Genomic DNA, 6204 nt, shown 5'->3' with positions numbered 1-6204 from the left:
GCCTCACTACGTCAGAAAGACGTGGTTCAAAATTTACGCTGTAAGTTTCTATTAATTAATTATATATACTTTAATTTTTTCATGATTTATACATATACTTTCTAAAAAAACTAATTGTTAATTTATTTTTCCTACAGCAAAAATATACTTGGGCCTTGGGGATCACTGAGAGGGTGAGGAAGAAGTTTAACGTGAAGGCGAAAGTTCGCTTGTTGGACACGGTCTCCAAATGGAAGGGTGACTGGATCGTGAAGGGGTATGAGCGTGGCAAACCCGCTGAGCTCACCACGGATGTGTGGGATGGCCTCATCCGTTATTGGCGCCTTCCTGATTCCATTAGAATCGCCCAGCCTTGCTCTAACTCCCGTAACACGGTCGATGAGCACGGGAACGGGCCGATGCTTCACACTACGGGCCAAAAACCCCACGCCGGTGTCCGTTTGGAAATGGTAATTAAATATTTTATTAAATAATTTTTTTAATATATATATTAATTTATTCTAACTTTCTTAACTGTTTTTTAGGCCAAAGAGACGGGACATCTCCCGTCTCTTATGGAACTTTACGAGAGGACCCACAAGAACAAGGCGGGCGTATTTGTAGATGGCAAGTCCGAGCAAATCTACAACGACGTAGTTGCTCGGGTTGAAGACCGCCAGACTCAGCTGACCCAGCAGTCTACCGACGGATTACCCGTCACCTTATCCACACTTGACGTGGATAAGATTTACGAGGAGGTAAATTTTCAAAAAAATTAATTTTTTATTATTCATTTAATTTAACTTTAAATTTTTACTTACAATATTTATTTTTTGTTTTTAAGGTTGTCCCTAAAAAAAAGGGACGGACGTTGGGTATTGGTTCCGTCAACGATGTTCCAAGAGCGACATCGTCTTATGGTCAGCGACGGGATGATGAAGTCACTGAGCTGCGTAGAGAGTCCGCTCAGCTGCGTAACGAGTTGACCGCGACAAAATCTCGTATGGGTGGAGTCAAGGGCTTCTTGGACGTTATTGCGGCCACAAATCCGGAATGGGAGTCCATGTTGAGGAACATGCGACAACAACATCCCATTCAAGGCGAGTCATCCGACGTACATAACGAGGCGGATGTTACGAGGAGGAGTGATGAATTCTACCGGGCGATGAACGACCCTTAGTTTTTTTTTTTGGTTGTTGTATTATATAAATTCAAAACTTAGTTATATATAAAATATTTTCATATTGATTTATTTTTATTTTAAATTTTAATTTATTATTAAATTAAATAATTTTAATTATTTTTTAATTATATTTTTAAATTCTGTAAAAATAATAAAAACGAAGTAAATTCGCAGCTAATATACGACTTCTTTACGTGGAAACCTTACGAGGAAATGACGAGAAACAGTTAACGACTATTTTACGAGGAAACATTTGCGAGGAAATAACGAGGAAAAGTTTACGAGTATTTTACGAGGAAACCGTTTCGTGGTAGTTACGTGTATTTTGCGAGGAAACTCTTTCAAGGTATTTACATGTAGGTTACGAGGAACTCATTTCGAGGTATTTACGAGGAATTGTAGCGACGTCCTTGCGTGGAATATTGACGTGGTCTTTACGACGAATCGCCCTACTTCGTCTTTACGATGAAATATATTCCTCGCTAAGTTACGACGAATTAGCGAGGAAATATGTGTTACGACGGACGAGTAACGAGCAAACGCGCTTCCTCGCTATTTCGTCGTAAAGCCTCTTTTACGACGAAATAACGACGAAAACCGCCCTCGTTAAGGTTATGTTTTCTTGTAGTGGTCAAAGTCTGCTTATATTTGCAAGATCATTGACCAAGATTGGACAGACTTCCATGAATCAAACCTTAATGGTGGTTGCCACCAAGTTCTGTTCACTTTTTTTTGACCTATATCCTAGGATTATTTGTGAAGCAAGCCTTAATGGTTGTAGCCACCAAGTCCTGTTCTAATCATTTACCTATATAATTCTTATGAAGGAAGCCTTAATGGTTGTAGCCACCAAGTCATGTTCGAATTCCTTCCTAGTAAATCTCTAATAGATATATATCATAATATATATTTTTTTTAATTCGAAAATAGAGAGAGAAAGAGTGATAAATCTATTTACACAAGGCTTTACCTTCCAGACTTGTTTGAAGAATCCGTTCTCATGTATATCAAGCCCCAAGACAAGCAGTTGTGTCAAGTTTAGTGTTGGAGGTCATCTTTGTTTCCTTCAAACAATCTCAGCAAGTGTGGATAGTTGACAGGTTGATTCACTTTAGTATCTTTAGTACTATCTGCAATCAGTAAGTCTAGAATGGTGCTAAAGAGTGGTTAGATAACAAGCAAAAATCTAAAAGTTCATTATCCCCTTCTTGACTCAATAAATTTTTTTTTTTTGAAAAACGTTTTAATACGACTCATAAATAGATTACTATCAGTAAACCTCCCCCAGACTTAAACTACCTGTCCCCGGTGTAAATTCAGTCGGAGTTATGGTGAGAGCTAAATCATAAGGACTCAATGTAACAAGTTAGAACGATATACAAGACCGGAATGGATGTCGACCGATGTAAGGATGTTGATATCGGTCGCGGCAGGTAAGGCAATGTCGATCGATGTCGACAGCTTCTCGTCGGTCGATACTCACGGCAATCGTCTACTCGGTTCTCTTTTTTTTAATATATGACCGTCAATAATTAAAAACCAACATAAATAGTATACTAAGAAAAACTAAATAAATATTACCTAATAGTGGGTTGCCTCCCACTCAGCGCTTTGTTAATGTCATTTAGCTTGACTTTGGAGGTGATTGGGCTAGTAGTGTTGAAAACTGGAACTTGTTGGAAAACAAGTATCCATCTCTTCTCTGCGCTTGTTGAACCATGTACCAGTGAAGTCTCTAATTGCTTCATCCCCTCTGCACCATTTTTTCCTTCATTGTTGCAGTTGTGTTTTCCATCCTCTGCAATCTATCTCCAACACTCTCAAGGTTGAACTGATGTCTTTTTAATGTGGCGTAAGTGTTAGCTGAGATCTCCTCTCCATGGTAATATGTGTTAGACGTGTTTGATGTCACCTTTGGTAATAGCCGGCCTCGGTTTGTAGCGTCATCGACCAATGTTCGTTGATGAATGTCGGTCGATTTGTGTTTGCGTCTGTCGATCGATGCGGATGCTTCTGGTCTAGGGGCAATGTAACTTTGAATCTCCACCAATTCCCCTTGCATAGCTTCAATCTTGGAAGTCAAAGCATTAATGCTAAGATCCATTGGGAAATAAATGTCATCACATCTCCCATCAAGCCTCTCTTCTGTAGTTTCCAGAGCTCTGTAGATCCCCTCTACCAACTGATCTATCTCTTCTCTGGTGTGAAAATCTTGTGGAGACTTCATCAGAGGTGAGTGTGGTGGAATGTTGTCGACCGATGCTGGTATGCGGTTATCGATCGATGTGTGTAAGCGATTGTCGATCGATGGATGATGTCCTTTGTCGATCGATGTAGGTCGAGCAATGTCAGTCGCGTGCTGAATTCTGTCTATGTCTTGCTTTATCTCCTCCATGCAAGTAGTCAGCCAACTGATACTATCATTCAATGGATAGTAGACACCATCAAGTTTCATCTGGAAGGCTTCTTTGTTCTTCTTTTGTTCTCCACAAACTCCATAGAACATCTCATTGATCTCGTCCTTGGTGTAGATCTATGGTACCAGTTTTGTCTGTGTGAATGAGGTAGCATGTTCAGGAAGACATATGTAGCTTGGCTCATCTCTCGAAGCTCTTTCCAGAAGTCTTCTGATATCTCTATTGTGAACACGAACGGTGCGTCCCTCTAGATCTCTGGCGTATCCCAGATCATCTTTGTAGACTCCATACTCATCCTTCTCTTCCCAGAAGAATTTTCGGGTACCGTAGACATCAAAGGCTCTTCTGCCGAATTCTGGCTATCTGTAGACCGATGTTGGGACGTCAACGTCGATCGATGGTCGGGTGGGATGGTGAAACCTTTGTTTGAATCTTTTGTCTATGCCACCAGTTGTGTCATAGAACTCCTTTGTAACCTTCTGTTGGTGTTCTGGAATGTTGCGTTGATGTCTGAACAAATTATCTGCTCCATTGGCTGTCTGAAGGATATCTGCGATATTTTCTCGAGATACGTGCAGTGTACGTCCGTCTATTGCTCTTGCGTAGCTATCTGGGTCCCTGAAATTATCAAATTCGTCTGGAGTTAGATACTGGTTATCAGATTTATCTTTTTCGCTTACAGTGGTTTTTTCGTATTGGACGAATGTCGATCGATGTTGTATTTTAAATGTCGATCGATTGTGAACGATTGGTGTCGATCGTTGGACGTCTTTCTTTGTCGATCGTATGGCTAAAATGTGTTCTTTCCCAAGCAGTTGCTGCTCGATTCTGATCTATTTCGTCGCGTCTTTGCATGTTGAGAAGCTCCTCGTCTGTGAAGCTGTCATGTAGTTCATCTGCTCCTGGTGCATAGATTGTTGTTTCTACTGCATAGCTTTCATGATGGTGTTCATCTGCCCAACTGCCAATTGAGTAGTCTCCTTCTCGCGCACGGTCGACTTCAGCGTCGATCGATGAGTAGTAGGCATTGTCGGTCGATGCTCGTTTTCGGTTTCTCTGATAAGGTTGAGTGTCGATCGATGGTGATCTCGTTATGTCGATCAATGGTGCATTCCTTTTCCAGGAGGAATGATGTAGAAGTTTCTCTTCCTCATCAAGGATGGCTTTGTACTCAGTAGCTCGTTCCTCCTCATAGTCTTCATCATACTCTTCAGTATGTGTGTTTTGTCTGGAGTATGCGGCAATAGTGGGGTTGTAGTAGTCATTTTCCCAATCATCTGGACTACTGTCGACCGATTCTTCCTTTGATGTGTCGGTCAATTCCTTGTGGGCATTTTCGATCGATGTTACCGTATGAGTTTCGACCGACGCCGAGTAATCTGTCTCGTATTCCACTCCACAGTGGCAAGTTGCAATGATTCCTTGATGATTGATTCTTCTGGAGGTCGTCTGTGGCTTCTTGACTGGAATAGGGTCGTAGTGGGCATTAGGATCGATGAGTGTTAGACACAACTGGTTGGTTTGCAAGTTTCACACAGCTCCCACTGTTGACAAGAAATCTCTCCCAAGTAATAGAGAAGAGTTCCAGTTTAGCTTGATGTCCAAGACATGGAAATCAACTGGAACTAGGGCATTACCAATCTGCACTTTTAGGTCTCTCACAATTCCTCCTGAGTTCCTCTGGGAACAATCCACAAAAGTGAACAATTCCTGCGAAGGCTCCACCTGCAGACCCAGATGGTCTGCCATAACCCTAGGTAGGATGCTGACTGATGCTCATGTGTCACACAAAGCATGTGGGAACTCAATACCCTTCACCGTGCATGGTATTGCAAATGGCCCATGATCACTCTTCTTCTTCAATGTAACCCTCTTCCTCATCTTTTTTCTAGCTTGACAGAACATTCTTCTGATGTCTTCTTCTTTCTCTCTAGTTTCTCTGAAGAACATCCACAATATGTGGGTATAATAAGCCTCCTCGAATGGCTTATCTAGAGGAATCCTGAAGACTCTTTTTCGGAAACTTTTCTTTTCCTTATCATTGGCCCCCCTCTTCAGATGCTTCTCCACTTTTTCCTTTCTTTTCCTTAGGGTTCTTCCCATATGAACCCTATCGACTTCCATCGAATCTTCTCCATCATCTGAAGGTATCCTGACGGTCTCTGGTGGGGTTTCAGAAGGTTTAGGCTTGGGCCTGAGTGCATTAAGATGTGCAACATGTATTTTTGGCATTTTCACTCGGTACGTAATAGGTGCTCGTCGATCAATGGGCGCCTGAGGTTGTCGATCGATATTGACATCTATTTGTCGATCGATGGGGGTGGCAGCACGTCAAGCGATTCTTACGTTATCAGGGTTGGGCGGATGTGGGTGTTTTGCTGCGAACTCCTCGTGAGTCAGAATCCTCACGGCATTGCAAGATGCGGTTGACTCCGTAAGTGTCATCGATCGATGCTCTGGAGATCCCGTCGATCGATTTGGACTTGGGTCTGTCGATCGTGTTCGTAGTCTGGCGTCGATCGACACCAATGTGATCCGCCAAAACTCATCAGACTTTCTACTTCGAAATCTCTTTCTTGCAGCTTCTCTTCCTTAATCACTTGCCAGAAATCATCCCCAATGATG

The sequence above is a fragment of the Brassica napus genome, chromosome C2, assembly GCF_020379485.1.
Source record: "Brassica napus cultivar Da-Ae chromosome C2, Da-Ae, whole genome shotgun sequence".
NCBI classification, from domain to species: domain Eukaryota; kingdom Viridiplantae; phylum Streptophyta; class Magnoliopsida; order Brassicales; family Brassicaceae; genus Brassica; species Brassica napus.
This window is presented reverse-complemented; position numbering follows the sequence as displayed.